The 17038-nt window shown below is 37.7% G+C and overlaps 1 protein-coding gene across 1 annotated transcript in view; it reads left to right on the forward strand.

Annotated features, from left to right (window-relative positions):
* Positions 1–3960: 3960 nt before the first annotated feature.
* The window catches only part of LOC141544559 (collagen alpha-6(VI) chain-like), a 126418-nt gene continuing 113340 nt past the window's right edge, over positions 3961–17038 (forward strand). The window contains exon 1 of the mRNA XM_074270899.1: positions 3961–4195. The gene's annotated coding sequence lies outside the window, so the exon portion shown is untranslated. The remainder of the gene's footprint in view (positions 4196–17038) is intronic.

Raw genomic sequence — 17038 nt, forward strand, 5'->3', positions numbered from 1 at the left:
TCTGGGAAAGTAACAATCTTTCTGGGCCTTAATTTCCTCAATAACAAAATGAAAGAGTTGTGTTTTTTATCTCAAAGTCCATTCTTTTTGTACAGCAAAATAATATGTATGTCATATATACATATATTGTACTTAACTTATACTCTAACATATTGTATTGGTCAACCTGCCATCTGGGAGAAGGGGTGGGGGGAAGGAGGGGAAAAGTTGGAACAAAAGGTTTTGCAATTGTCAATGCTGAAAAATTACCCATGCATATATCTTGTAAATAAAAAGCTATAATAAAAAAAAAGAAAGAAAGAGTTGTGTTTAATGACCTCCAAAGTCCCTCCAAGATCTAAAATATATGATCCTAGTATAAGAGAAGATTGGCCAATGAGGTCAGTTTTGGGGAGCTTCCATGGAGTGTTTCACTCATGCAATCCTCTGGAGCATGCACAGATATTCTATAAGCCCACAGTGCCAAAACCAAGAATTAACACCCACATCAATGGGCCACATGTTGGTCCTGAAGGGGGTCAAGGCCTCTCTTTACAGCATTGTCTCTCTATTCAAGCAGGAAGAACTCAAGATATAGGAAAGGCTGTGATCCACAAGTGCCTTTGGAATGTAATTCCAGTTCTGGCTATACCAAAGAAAAAGAACATGCAATACCTCAGTTGTACAATTCAATACTGTTTCAGGGGAAATTGGGAAGACTTCCCTGAACAGATGCAGAGTGAAATGAGAATAACTAGGCAAGTAATTTATATGGTGACAATATCATGGAGAAAAAGAGCTTTGAAAGACTTCAGAACTTTCATCAATGAAATGTTAAACCCTGAGTCCAGACAATTGAAAATTATAAAGTCCCCTTAACTAAAGGTCAGTCCAGGGAGGCACTTTTTTGTTGTGTCAACAAAATGTTGGACTTGGAGTCAGGAAGAATTGAATTTAACTTCTGTCTTAAGACTCTTACTACCTGTGTAATCCTGGACAAGGGTCACTTTATCTCTTTGAGCCTTAGTTTCCTCATCTGTAAAATGCGGATAATAATAGCACCTACTTTATGAGAACCAAAGGAGATAATAGTTAGGAAGCACATTGCTTTATATGAATGCTAGCTGTTTCTGTTATTATTATTCCAGCCACTATTTCTATAGTTTCATTTCTTTCAAAGGTATACACAAGGACTGAAATGACCTATTGTACCTCAGAGGTAGATGTTCCCTTGCCAATGGGGTTAGGTTTTAGTGATTCAAAGTTCTATTGATTCAGTTCAGACCAGAGTTAGATAAGGCTGTTAGAGGCTCCCAATCTATGTAAATCCAGATGGTCCTCAGATTTTTTTTTTTTTGTTATGCAGCTGTCCCCAAGAAAGCCTCAGACTTGTAGTTGAGAGAGCTGTAACTATGCACTGCTGGCCACATGCCCAGTCTTTCTCTGGTCCCATAGTTTATGAAGATTATGCAAGGGGTAAGAGACGGGTCATTTCAGGTGACCACCTGCCTCTTTGCAAGATAGTCTTCTGTATCTTTTTCAAGGTAGGAGGAAATGATATGCAAGGCAATATTCATTCAGTTAAATGCTATTTGGTGTGATCCAGCTGCAGAAATGGGCTTTATTTCCATTAGATGGCTCAGAATCACCAGACATGGGGTCTTGAGATGGATAGCTCTTTTCAGTTTTCATTTAGAAAGTAAGAAAGACAGGAAATATAAATAAGACAAGAAATATCCTAATGATAATATTCATTCTTTTAATTTGTATTCCCCAAGCCTAGCAAAGTGCCTGGGACATAGTAGGTGCTTAATAAATGGTCACTGATTGATTGATGATGGAATCAATAGGATTTACTATTCAAAAATTCAGTAGAATAAGGATGAGGAAGAGAAGAACAGAGGAGATGAGCCCTTCCGGGGTATAATAGGGTTATTCTTTTGCAGGACCTCCATTCTATTCTCTATGAGTTCTTGGAAAAATCACATGAGGCTGGAAGGCATCTGGCTAGTTCCACTGTGGCTCTTTAATAAATCCATAGGGGGAGGTAAAGGGGTGTGCTTCTCTGTTGCTAATACAATTAAGATGTAAGATGTGAGACACATTTTTGGACATAGCCAATGAGGGGATTTGTTTTGTTGAATTATGCATATTTGCTATGAGGATTTTTATTTTTCTTTGTTCAATTAGAGCAGTGAAAGAGATAATTAATGCTTCTAATAATCAATTAATTTTTAAAATGTAAAAACCTTATAGTCTTAGAGAGTCACATAGAGCTCTGAGAGGTTAAGTGATTTTTCTATGGCATAATGGGCAGCATGTCAAAGATGGAACTTCAACTCAGATTTTTCTTACCTACACTCTGTTCACTGCCCTATATTGCCCCTCTACCCACATTAGTTTTTTACCTAGGAAATACCGGGATGTAGAACTGGCCAGGGAAACGACTCTAAAACCAATGCCAGGTGATTCCAGGTAGGCACTTTTCTATCGTGTGGATAAAGTGCTGGTCATTTTATCTATCATCACCAAGATATTTGGATGAGGATGCCAGAGCTCTAAATTATATTACTTAAGAATGTTGACTCAAATACAAGTTTGAAAACCTCTTGCTTATGGATTTTCCACAGAATGACTAACAATAGAAGCAACAGATTAAATATTCCAACTCTGAAATGGGAAATTCGGTTAGTTATACAGAAGCCAATGGCTGCAGCAAGTAACAAAGTCCTGAATTTGGTTCTGAGAGTCCATCTAAGTGTGTAAGAGATCAGAAAAAAAATTTTCCCAAGTATCTTTGCAGGACCCCAAACCTGGAAGCAATGGATTGCCTTCAGTAATAGTGTTTAGCAAAGGTTAAAGGAGTACATATCCATACCAAAAATCTTATCATTAGGACCATGGATCTAGGATGAGAAGAGACGTCAGAGTTTTCCTAGTTCAATCTCCTTACTTTAAAGAGAAGGAAACTAAGGTCCAGAGAAGCTAAATCAAAAAGGAATTAAGTTTTAGAGAGAGGATTTGAACTCAGGTGCTCTGATCCCAGCGCTAATCCCCTTTCTGTTGACCCAGATTGGCTCTACTGTAGAAGGGAGAGATGAAAATAATAGGTTCTCTCTCCATAGAAGTCTATGGAGCGGATCTAAATGGCCAAATAGTGAGTTTCCGAGGGGGTTCCTATTCCCATAGGGGACTTCTGAGGAAACTCCAGTCTTTCAGACGTTCTGTGATGGTAACCTAGAACTCATCTAGTCGAACCCTCTTATGTATAGATGGGGAAACTGAGGCAAAATGAGTTACGGAAGACCACACAGTCAGCAAACAGGGGAGCAGAGCTATCCTCTTGACTGAGTCCCGTCTACTTCTCCTAGCATGTCTGCTTGCACCTTCTCTGCCTCTCTCCAAACACTGGGTCTATCTCCCGAGGCCTCTGAGCAGCACCTGCCCTGGCAGGGACGTAATAGGCCGGAGCAGAGCCTCCTCTCATACCATCCCCCCCACTTGCCCGGCTTATGTATTCAATGGAACAACGGGGGCCTGCGCAGTCCCACGCAACCCTCCTCCTCAAGGCCCATGGGACGCATGGGGGGCTGCTTTTCCACCCCAAACTTTATGTCCGCCTTATGCTGCTAAAATCGGGAAAGGCCCGGCAGCTGCCAATGAAAAACAATGCGAAACCAATTTTTAAAAAGAGAAAGGAATAGGAAAAACCGTGAAAGACAATCGCCAAAATTAAAAGAATGCGCAGAGGATTGTGCGCTCGGAGACCTCAGTTCCCTGGAAGCGCGGCCGGAGCCGCTGGGAGCCGCTCCCGCCTCCGTGTGGAGGCTCCAGCTGCGGGGGCCGGGTGGAGTGATTACAGCCCCAGGGCTTCCACCGCCCCTGCACCTCTGGCTGCGCTCCACGCGGAGTTTTGGCTCCGGGCTGAGCCAGCACGGGGCGGGGCGGGGCAGGGCGCTTTATAGCGCGCGGGGTCCGGGGAGACCGGAGAGCGCGGCGCGCGGCACTCTCGGGCTGGACAGCCGCAGCCCGCGCCCCCGGCCCGGCCGCAGAGCCAGTCTCCCGCGCGCCCCTCTGGCTTGGCCAGTGCCCCCGGCCCGCTCCCCACATAGTCTCGTACCGCCCCGCATCCTGAGTGGGCGCACGCGGCTCCCCCGCGCACCCGAACCGGCTGGCGGGCAAAAGACAGCCCGGAGTGGGAGACTCCAAGAAAGAGGTAGCTGGGGGGGGGGTTAAGTCCAAAAGCCAGATGTGGGACAGAAGCGAAAAGGGGGAGGGGGAGCGACAGTTACAGGTGGCAGCGTAAATTACAGGTGGCGTTTCCTTCCTGGCCTTGGAACGCCAGCTGAGCACGACAGACCCGGGGAAGGAGGCGCGTCCTATGCTTGCGCAGGGCTACTTCCCAACTAAAGCTCATTAAGGTAACCTTAGCATCTTCGCTTTAGAGCAGGAAAGGTCCTGCCTTCTTTTGTTTGCCTGTTATTTATTTGGGGGCAGGACCTGTGATTTCATTGGCCTAAGAACTCCCTCTGAGGAAATTCTCTCTACCAGGGCAGATTGGCATCTGCTCTGAATTAGAGTCCTACAACACCGAGAAGTTAAGGACCCGGCAGTAGGGGTAAGAAGTAAGGATCCTTACCCTCTAACTAGTGAGCTATAATTTGTATATATTTTCTATTTACCCCCATGCCTATTTTACCTGTTTTCCCCCCAAGAGAATGTAATCTCCTTGGTTTTTGTTTGCTTATATTTTTGTATCCCCAGCACTTAGCAAAGTATCCTACATCTAGTAGGTGCTTAATTAATGCTTATTGGATACAAAAGTTTGACCTAGATTTTCAATGTGATGACTTCACCATCTCATTTCATCTCGTTTTATTTTGTTTTGTTTTAATATCCCCAGCAACTAGGGTAGGATGCTTAATTATGCTAATTGAATGAAGACGTGAGGTCCAGTCCTATCAACCTTATAGAGCAATGAGGCTGCTAAATAGTATCTGAGGATCCCCACATGTCCCTACATAGTAATATTATCTATATTCTATTGAATTTATATATATATTGTTAAATATTTCCTAAATTATATTTTAACCTGGTTTGGGCAGCACTCTGGAGTGTTGCAGACTTTGTGTATGTTTGATCTTTCAGAACCTGCCTTTTGGAGTAGTTTTCCGGCTTCATTGACCCCTCCCCGTTATCTCTTCTCCTGTACATTAAGGATGCTTCTGGAATCTTGGGCCTTTGCTTTTCTCCCCCTCTACTCTTTGACATGCTAGCAGCAAGAGTTTGTTTTTGCTGAGCTGTTGATTTCTGGATTCTCAAGATTAGGAGAGAGAGAAAATAGTTTCCTTCCTAGCTAGTGCTAAGTCATGCTGGGGATATTGCTGCACCAAACTCTGGGAGTGTGACATCAAATTTAAGGTTAGATTTGTTCCAGGTGAAAGGGAGGAGAGTTAAAACATGATGACTTTGAGGACAGTCTGGTCAGTCAGGTGTGTTTGGAAAAATAACTGTGGAGCAAAGTTTCTCCCAATGCAAACAAACTGTCATTTGAAAGATTGTTATAAGGGGAAAAGGTTTTCAGGGTTCTTAATGTGGGGCCAGTGAATTAAAAAACAAAAACCCAAAACTATTTCTGTTAACTATAATTGGTTTCCTTTATAGTCCTGTTTCTTGTTTTTTATATATTTAAAAGCTTTCTGAGAAGACTTCACCAGAGAGCCCATGGGATCCATAACACAAAAAACTTAAATGCTGGGATAGTATTTGTCTGAAGATAATAAAAATAATAAAGATAGTTCTGTGGCAAGCAGGAAAGCAAAATGGATTTAAATGAAAATTTAAGGATTTTTAGCTATCTTATGTTTGTATTATGTACTCAATGGAGCCTTCTCGAGCATTCTTGGGAGAATGTTGAAATATAAGATGTCCCCAAAGTCTTCGTGCAGTGTTCCACTTGAATGGACTACTACTGTTACAGTAGCTTGTTTCCGTTTGCCCAGCCAATGTACTCTTTGTATACTTTGATAATAATTTCATATGGAACACGAACGATCTCGAGTAATTTTCATTTAGTAGGCATATCTAATTAATGTTTGTTGAATAGAAGTCTGTAGGTCTTAAATTAATGATTCAATTATGGGTTATAAAGGGGAAGTTTGGAATTTCCTTCCCTGACCCTTTTTTTTCCACAATAATTAAAACATGATGGAAGAATAGAAAAGGCATCCCTCATGTCCTTTTGACTTTGTGGTGAGTCTTGAAAATGACAGTCCTAAATCTCTGACTGTGTTGCATGTAAGGTTGGAAACTCCCAGTAGAAATGTCTTTTGTAATGCTTCCTTTGAAGAAGAAGGAGCAGGTTGTTGCTAATGTTTCAAATGCAAGTCAATCATATAAGATCTTATTTCATTAAATAGAATAGAATCTCAGTGATTGAGAATAATGGAGGACAAGATTGAAATAAATTGCTGAAGGTGTGAATATTTGGAATATTTAAAAATAAATGGAGTACAGTAAACAGGAATAGAATTTCTTCTCATTGGTGCCTAAGAACTTTTGTTTCTTGGTATCTAGAGGGAGTTTCTGTTTGCATTTTTGTAGGCTGATGGGCCATGGAATAGACACCTGTAACTCGGGAGGTGAAAACTTCAGCTTTCATCATGTTCATGGATACTTATCAAAATAGGCTAAGATGCTGCTGCCCCTGTTTTCACTCTGAAAGAATCAATCCCTTGATGTTCCAGTGGGTTGCTTTGCATGGTTGGGCTGTGCAGTCACAGCTGGAGGCAAAGGGCTACCATTGATAGAGTACAAATGCCAAGGAATTCTGGTTTCAGGTCTCAAAGGGACCTTAGAGGCAGCAAGGAATACTGTATAGTATATTGCATAGAACACTGAATCTGGAGTCAGGAAGGCCTGAGTTCTGATAAAGCTCAAATACGAACTTACTGCCTGACTTTGGACAAGTCACTTCAACTGTGTCTCAGTTTCCTCAAGTGTAAAATGGTAAGAATAAAAGCACCTTCATCCCAGGATTGTTGTGAGGATCAAATGAAATATTTTTAAAGTGATAGCACAGTACCTGACACACAGTAGGTGCTTAATAAATGCTTATCACCTCCTCCTTCATCTAGTCCTAGGGTCTCATTTTATGGAATCACTTTTTTATATGGAGTAACAGTTTGATTAGCTCAGTGAATAGGACACTGAGTCTAGAGTCAGATCTGATTTTAAATATGGCCCCAAGCACTGGATAGCTGTGTGACACTGAGCAAGTCATTTAACTTCTGTTTGTCTTAACCCATTAGAGAAGAAAATATCTTTGGAAACCTCATGGATATTATGGTCCACAGGATTGTGAAGACTCGGATATGACTGACATAATTAAACAACAATATCACATCTCTTAAAATTCTTATAAGCAGAACATCAGAGTAGATGGCATTAATAATAGTAGTCATAGTTAGCATTTTAGTAGCACCTGCTATGTGCCTGGCACCCTGTTTTACAAACATTATCTTATTTGATCCTCACAAAAATCCCAGGAAGTACATGCTATTATTATCATGCTTATTTTACCATTGGGGAAACTGAGGTAAACTAGTTAATTAGGAAAGAAATCTCCCATATCACATGTAAGCTAATAAAATATTGTAAAATAGGACTCAGAAAAGAAATATTTGGAATTAATACCATGTTTTATGCTTGCTTCAAGGATACATGATTTCATGATTTGATCTTGAAGAAATTCTGTGGAAAAAAGTTTCCTGTGTTATTGGTGTTGCCTCTCTTCATTTACCTTCCCTGCCTTTGGATGACAGACATGTAGCTAGTTATTCTGAATGAAAGATAGCCCTTTCCCTTGTCAGGGCTAACTCTTCTCTCTTTCCCTTTGATCTAATCTTCTCATAACAGATTGCTTTCATGATTGATTTCTGTCTCTCTGATCTTTCCCCTTCTACTAACATATTCTCTGCTACTAAGGAATGCATCAAGATATAGTCTATACTTTTAAAAAAATAATAATGAAAAGACTCTCAGGAGAACCATCATCCTTTAGCTTTCTTCCCTTTTACAACCAAGATTCTAAAAAAGTTTACTATCTTTGCTTTGAACTTTTTTTCATACTTTTAAACCCTTCCAAAATCTGACTTTTGATTTCATCACTCTTCTCTCCAAAGTCAACAGAAATCTCTAAATGACGAAGTGGTCCTATTTCTTCTCAATGAGTTTGCTGCATTTTAAATTGACTGCCTTTTCCTCAGAGATTACCCTTTCCCCTTTGGGCTTTGATGACATGACTGTCTCTTAGCTCTTAACACTAAACTATGGATATTATTACCTACATCTCCAGGGGGACATTCTTTAAGCTTCTCTATCTCAACATGCCAAAAACATAACTCCTTCACGTCACCCATTACCTCAGTCCCTCCTCTCTTAGAGACATCTTCCTGGTTATTCACTCATAATCTTGATATCATCTTTGACTCCTCACCCTCCCCTGCTCCATGCAGCCACATGTTTGGCAAGTTTTATCCATTACACTATCTCTTACATCTGCCCCCTTCTCTGTATCCACATGACCCTGATCCTTGTTCAGGCCCTCATCTTTTGCCTTGGCTATTGTACTAACCTCTTAATTAGTTTTCTTCTCTCCTTTACGCAATCCATCCTGCCATTAACATTCACAAAATAAAGTTGTGACCATGTCACTCCCCAACTTGATATATTTCAGTGACGATTTCCTTTGTGATGAAATATAACTAACTCACTGGCATTTAAGCCCCTATTCCACTTGACATCAACCAAGTTTCTAGCTTTATTACAAATTGCTCCCTATTGCACTCAACATGTCCAGCACAAACTTCTTTATCTTGCTCCCAAAAAACTCTTTCCCACTATTTTATTGCTGTCAAAGATATCATTTTTCCAATGTTTCACATATATAACTTCAGCAATTCAATTGATGCTTCACTTTTGTTCACCCCATATATATGAATATAAATATATATATGTGAGGATGTGTATAGAATATATGTTCATGGTGTGCAATGCATTATAATTGTATGTGCACACATGTGCATGTATCTGTCCTGTTCATATATATGCATGACATATGTACACATGTATGTATGTTTTATGTAATGGGTAATTTTTTTTGTGAGGCAATGACCAGGGTCATCCCCCTTCTTGAAAAATCTTTCTTTTTCCCTTATCCAGTAGCTACCACCTAGGCCATCCTACAACTTCATTGCTGTTTTGTGGAAGGACTGCCTTGAAACTTTGACTGTATAAAATGGACTAGAAATTCAGATCTAGGAAAAGTTGTTAGTGGGTTTTTACCCTTTTCAGCTTTAAATATAAGTTGTTGTAATCTATTTTAATTTCCTCATCAAGGGATCACATAATACATGTCCAAAATCAGATTTGAACTCAGAACCTTTAACTCCATGGCCAGTCCTCTATTCACTGTACCACGTATATGAAGCCCCCTGCTCCCACCTCTTTTAATGTAGGGAAGGAGTTTTTTATTTTGTCTTTGCATGTCTTATACAAAGTAGATGCTTAATAAAGATAGACAAGGGAAGACTCAAACTTTAAAAAAAAAAAAAAAAAAAAAAAAAAAAAAAAAAAACCAAAGAAAAGGGCAGCTAGGTGAAGTTAAGAGGACCTGAGTTCAAATGTGACCTCAGATACTTAACACTTCCTAGTTGTGGGACCCTAGATAAATCACTTAATCCCAATTGCCTAAGGGGAAAAAACCCACCAAAGAAAGTCTCTGTGGACCAGTGAAGTGCTCTGTCTACTAGGTGGGGCATCCAGTTCCCCTCCAGGCCAGACAGACAAACATACCAGACCCTGAAATATCTCTGGATTAATGGCAAAACTTTCTTCCCTTTTACTATCAAAATTCTAGATTAACAGTCACTGCTTATACTGAATAGGAAATCCAAGTAGACAACACAACAGTTCTTATTTAAAGCTGAAAAGGGTAAAAACCTACTGACAACTTTCCTTAGATCTGAATTTCTAATCTGTTTTATGCAGTCAAGATTTCAAGGTAGTCTTTCCACAAGACCGGAGAGAAGTTATAGAATGCCCTAGGTGGTAGCTACCGAACAAAAGGAAAAAGAAAAGTTCTTTAAGAAGGGGGATTCCATCAAGGTCCAAAGATATTGATATGGGATATAGGTGCAGGAAGTCTGCAAACCCTAGCAAGCAAAATGAAATTGTTTAATGAGGAATTAAAAGCCATAAGACACTGCATTTTGAAGATGCAGAAAGGGAAGAAGGGAGCTCACACATTTGTTCCACCAGGTCCTTTTCATTGAATTTCTGCCTTACTTTTACTCCACTGGAAGGCCCTGGGTTTACTTACTTTCAAAATACTAAAAAGTATTCCGAGTTCAAAAAGAAAAAATCCACTCTGTTAAAGAATAACTAAGGCTGATATACACTTTTTAGAGAGAGAGAGAATGAGAGAGAGAGAGAATGAGAGAGAGAATGAGAATATTTAAGAAGGATCTTTTCTAGAAATCTAAAGTAGATCTCCACTCTTGAGGGTAGGAGATCATTCTGCTTAAGGATGAGTGTTTTGGCCAGATAACAGCTTGAAGGATAGCTGCCTTTGATCCAAAATGAATTTTTTAAAATACATAGTAACACACGACCTTAGTATGGCTAAAGGGAAAAAAAACAAAATAGATAGTTTGTGAATGGACATTCTGAAAAGGTGATAAGCTCTTTTAAAAAAAATATCATTATTATAATAATATAATATGTATAATGTTTGTATTAAAATATTTATACACATGTCTGTATTCATACATGTGTGTATTTATATATGTGTGTATATATATATGTGTGTGTGTGTATATATATATATATTTGGCAACTGATATATATATATATCAGTTGCCAAATCTTGCCATTTCTAATACTACATCTCTTAAATCCTATCTCTTCTCTCTATTTATAGGGGCCATCATCTCAGTTCAGGCCCCTATCATCTCTTATTCTTAATTACAGCAATGGTTTCCTCACTGGTTTCATTGCCTCAAGCATCTTCCCACTCCAGCTAATTTCTCCCATTACTGCCTGAAGTACAAATCTGACCCTCGGTAAACTCTGGTTCCCTATTGTCTCTCAAAAAAAAATAATAATAACACCTTTGCTTAGCATGTAAAGCACTCTAAAATATGCCTCCAATCTAACATTCTAACCCCATGACCTTTCCTACACTGTATGATTTGGTCAAAGTAGTCTCTCCTCCCAGATTTCCATCTCTATCTTGGCTGTTGAACAGAATATAAAGTACACTCCCTCATCACCTTGACATGATAGAATGTATAACTCAGCACCACCTACTACGGGAAGCTTTTCTTGATGCTTCTAATTGCTAGTGTTCTCTCTCAAACTCCTTTTTACTACTTTATACTTACTAATTTTAGACTTTTCCTGTAAATACTTTATTCTACACCCCCCATTAGAAAGTAAGTTCCTTATGAATAGGAGTTTCATTCATTGTACCATTTTATTTCTACCACAGAACCTGGCATGGTAGGTGCCTATGTATACATATTAATTTTAGTCCTGTCAAACTGTTATTCTTGCTCTTCCTCACACACTGTGCCTTGCATAGGCTACCCCCATATTTAGAATCCTCTTTCTCCAAAGTGGAAATGCTGCCCACTCCTGGAAGTCTTTCCTGTTTTCCAGGTGCCAATGTCTTCCCTCCAAATTCTTGTATTTATTTTACATATATTCATTTACATGGGCACATGCCATCTTCCCCATAAAATATATAGCTCCCTAGGGACTGTTTGTTTTAGTTTAGTTTCACTTAGTCTTTATATCCCAAGCACATGACTTATAATAAATATTTAATAAATACTTATAAATACTCATAATAAATATTTAATTAATTCTTATTGATTGACTGAATCATTAGTCATTACTTAGAGCCTGATAGCACCTGAAAGAGTTCATACTCCAAATCACCTCCATGCTTCAATGAGTCATCTGAATCCTTGTATATAAGAGGTGCTCAATAAATGCTGCGATTGAATTGAAATAATGCTACAATAACATAGTTTATTTTGTTCAGCAGATTATTTTGTTTCTTGATGGTATGAGGATCAACTCTAGCCAGCCCTTATCCAGATAACCTCAAGTCTCACTTAATGAAAAAGGGCTGGATGTTTTGATTATTGTCTAAGTGCAGTGATTTATTATAACTAGTTATGATAGAATTATATTGTTAAGTATGTTGGGATATCTTGAAGTTTACTCAAATCTAAGACTACAAGACTGTGCCAGAATATATAAAATTTTGATAAAACTTGACAACATATTGCATGGGAAAATGCCTTGGACTGGAAATCAGAAATTTTCGGGCAAGCGATTTGAAGTCTCTGGGTCCCAGTTTCTCCATTAAAAAACAAAACAAAACAAAACCATTTGGAGTTGAATAGTATCTAGGAGCAGAGGTCCTGATTTCAGTCCTAACTTTGCCACTTAATGCATATGAATTCTTGGACAAGGAAAACCTTCCTATGATTTAGTTCCTTTATCTAAAACAAAGGGGTTGATGTAGGTTATCTTAAATGTATTTTACAATTCTTGATCCTATAATCACTGAGGTCCCTTCAGTCCCTAAAATTCCATAACTGTTGCTTAAGGATCAATGAAAAGAAATTATTCAACAAAAACTTTTAACATCATTCCCCCTTTCATTTCAAGCTTTTGGGTTTGTAAGGATCTTTTTAAAAAAATCCAGTTATCATTGCTATGTCCCTGAAAAATGGTTTTTCTTTTCAAATATTGGCATTTTATTCCTCATCTTTTTTTGAATTTCATCATTGAACTTTGACTTTGCAATGGAAAAGTCTTACAAAGAAAAGCTCATCTTGAAAGTATAGAAGATTAAAACCAGACCCTGTATTGCTATTCCTTTGTTAGAATTTTTGCCTGATGACAGCATTATGGTCATGTGGGCATATTTCCATTTTTTTTAATGGTCTTGGAAAGCTGGACCATTTATTGGTATATTTTTACTTGTTCTTTATGATATTTTATAGGATAATTTGCCCACTCCAAATAAGGTAAGTTAAAAGAAAAGGGAGAATTCTCTCTTTAAAAAAAAATTTTAAATAACATACTCAACTGCTAGATCCTTTCCCTTGCACTTCCAAAAGCCCTCTCTGCTTTGAAATTTCTATGTGTCACCCAAGATCTTTAGAAAGAGAAAGATGGGAGTAAGAAAGGAAGTTGAAGCTTTAGGTTACTTATTCAGGTTTTATATAGGACAGAAATCCATTTTACCAATAATATTACTAGTCTTCTGGTATATCAGTTACTCAATAAGTCTTATTTAAATGGAAATTATTTCATGAATAAAGGCATGGAAGTAGGACTTGTGATTTTGTTGGTGTAAGAAAATGCCAATTGAGGAGTTATCCTTTACCTGTAAAAGCTAACACTCTCTCTTCAACTGAGAGGGTTACCTCAGTATTGAGGAGTTATATGACATGTCTAAGGTCACACTGTGAGTAGAACACTAAATCTTAGAGATTCCAGATCTCTATCCATTATGCTAGTGGTATCAAACTTGGATAGAACTGGGGTCACTAAACCATACATAAATTGCTTTGGGGGCAGCTGGTTGACTTTTAAAAACACATATTAACATTACCTTTGTTTTACTATATTCTTATTTATTTTCTTAAATAATTCACTATTACCTTTTAATCTGGTTTAACTTGCTTCTGGCTTGACATTATTGCATTACCCACACTGCCTCTCTTCATTAATAAGTCTATTGGTGAATAAAAATTTGTATGTCAGATAATAGAGGCAAAATCTTTGTGCTTATTCTGAAATGTTGACTTTCTTTTATCCAAGAGTTTAAAATACAGTAGGCATCAATGTATAATATATGTAGATTCAGAATATAACATTCCATTTATATCAGATTGTGCCCATACAAGAAAAAAATTGTTCACAGAACAATAAAAGAAGCAGAAGACCAATGAATAGAGCATACTGCTTATTAAAAAATGGAAAAAATCAAAGAAAAAATAAGTAGATATTTTAAAAATGATAAATAAAATACAAAAAGTAAGAACAAATAAAATAGAGAACCATTTATTTGGTTAGAGACCAAATTGAAAAAAAAATTAAAGAAAAAAAGAAAAGAAATTTCACAATAAATTTAGAGTAGATTTAAAAAATATATTAGAAACTATAATCTTTAATTATATGTCCCAAACCCTGAAAATTTAATTGAAATTGTGTGTGTGTGTGATAGCAAGATTAACAAATGAAGAAATAGAGAATGTCAACAACTAGGTCTTAGGGGAAAAAAAATTGAGCAAATGAATTACTGATTGGATGGGTGAAATCCTGGTGTGGGTAGATTAACAGATAAAGTCTATAAAAACACTTTAAAAAGTTTTTGTAAACATATGGAATGAAGATTTACCAAAGTACTTTTTATGAGATAAATATGGTTCTGGTATCCAAACTAGGAAGAAATAAAACAGAGAAAATTAAATTAATATTAAAAATATATTAAAATTAAGCAAAACACTAGAAAAGAAGCTATTATAATATATCAGTAGTTATTATCTATGACCAGATTTTATTCATACAAGAATTCAAGACTGATTTAACATTAGGAAAACAATATAATTTGGTAAGGACACAGGGAATTCCCACATTTTATCAAAAGCCATAATTCTATAACACATGAATAGTAATTTGTTTTTATTACATCGGGAAATAAAAAGGAACATGCATGTGGGAACTCCTTATACCAAATAGAAAGATGCCTGCAATGCAGGCAGAGTCTTAGGTATTTGTGGGCTACAGGAAAAAAGGGGATCACAGAGGAAGGGGAAAGGATTAGTCTTCTCCCCAAGGAGAGGACAAAGGGCAGAGAAAGAGAAGGGAACATTAGCCCCTCCTCACTTTCCCTTGGGAAAGTTTAACAAGAATTCAAGACAATCCAGGAATATGAGGGCACAAAGGAGATAGAACTATCCCCATCTACTCATAACATAATTTAATTAGAAAATCCCAAAGATTCAGTGAAAAACTTAATGAAAATGATAAAGTAACAGAATATAAAATATGCTCACAGAAAGCCCTATTACTCACTAGTGCCACTGATTAGTATATAAATCAAAGAGATCAAAGACAGGGGGAAGGTTCCATATGTACCAAAATATTCATGGTAATATTTGTGGGCGGGGCGGGGAGGGGGGAAGGGGGCAGGGGAGATAGCAAAAACAATCCTTAAATCAAATTGATTGCCCTTCATTTGGGGACTGAATATATATAAATAGAATATTATTGCACCATTAAAATGGTTAATTTGGACTGTTGCAGAGCAAAGTTTGAAGATCAGAATAATTATTGTAATAATATAAATCAAAACGACATCAGAATTCAAATTTGTGTAAAGATGATACATGATTACAAGAGACTGATGATAAAATACAATGTTCTCTGTCAGACATACAGCAGTATCAGTATATGTTTGCTTCTGTTACAAGGGAAAGCTATATTTGGGATTGGTGTGAGTGAAAATTGACAAGGTTGTGAAATAAACAAAATGCATCAACAAAATGTAAAAGAAAAAGAATAAGGGAAAGAATTAAGGTAGTGATCACAGAAAAGCTATCTATCTACTTCCTATACATTTAAATCTGTTTTGGAACTAATTTATCCAAATAACTATAATTGCCTAATTCATCAGAATATTTAGGTCTTGACTAAGTACCTCTTGTTAACCAAGTTTATTTTTATTAGCCCATGATTTTCAAGAGCTAATGTATTTCATAATTCAAAAGAAAATTCTAAGAAATTAAATTTGGCATTATGAGCATATGAGGAAGGGAAGGAAAATTGCAGCATAATATGTTCATAGTTAGGAATATAATCTTAAACATACTGCCTCGGTCATGAGGGAGTTGTTTATTTTCTATACTATCTTTGTGCTTTTAAACTAGAAAATGATTTAGGTATTAATGTGATGCTGGAATGTATCTGAAGTGCCTTAAGTGCTGGGCTGTGGTCTTTCAAGATGGAAATTTTCTGCCAGAATTGCTCTGCAAAAGCTCGAATGTTGGCTTTAGAAATCGTAAACTAATCATTATTTGAACTCTTGAAAAATAACTTGATGAATGTTTGGCAAGAGAGTATGAAAATATCCCTTGTTTGAGTCAAAATTCAAGGGGACTTTGAAGTTCATAGCTATGGTGATTCTCAGTCATTTTAATCTTGTCTGATTCTTTCTGATCCCATTTGGGGTTTTCTTGGCAAAGATACTGGGATGGCCTCTATTTCCTTTTCTGCTCATTTTACAGTTGAGGGAACTGAGGCAACCCGAGGGTCACAGAGCTAGGAAGTATCTGAGACTGGATTTGAACTCAGGAAGATGAGTCTTCTGATGCTATATCCATTGTACTACCTAGTTGACCAGCTATGGTAATACATAAGGCATTATTTGGGGATGGGGAGGTGATGTTGAAGCACTTCTGCTCCATCTTTTCCCCAAAGAGGTTCCAATTTCTATTCCTAGTACCCAGTATATGCCCACAGGGAGAAGAAATCCCGAATCTACTGCTTGCTTTTTTTATTGGTAAATCTCCAAGCCTGATTGATATTAAATGAGAGTCCCCAGACATCCTCCTTTTATGTCCAAATGAACTAGCACTCCAGAAATCTTACCAGGAGGTGAGAAGTGGACAGAAACAGACTTGCCTTACTCTCCTTTAAGCTCCTATCTTCCCCTATTAACAAATAAACTCCTTGAGCACAGGAGTTTGCTTGTTTGCTTGTGTTTATATCCTTAATGCTTAAAACAGAGCCTGGCACATAATAGGTGCTTAGAAAATATTCCATCCATCACAGAAACCTAAATTAGAATGTCACCTATATACTGTTGGGCAAGTTGGCTATCCTATCAGAGCCTCCCTTTTCCCTTCTGAATGCATCACGTGTATAATGCTCCCATGTGGTGGCTGACCTCATTAGCTTTCTCTCAGTAAGC

The sequence above is a fragment of the Sminthopsis crassicaudata genome, chromosome 5 (assembly GCF_048593235.1).
Source record: "Sminthopsis crassicaudata isolate SCR6 chromosome 5, ASM4859323v1, whole genome shotgun sequence".
Classification (NCBI taxonomy): domain Eukaryota; kingdom Metazoa; phylum Chordata; class Mammalia; order Dasyuromorphia; family Dasyuridae; genus Sminthopsis; species Sminthopsis crassicaudata.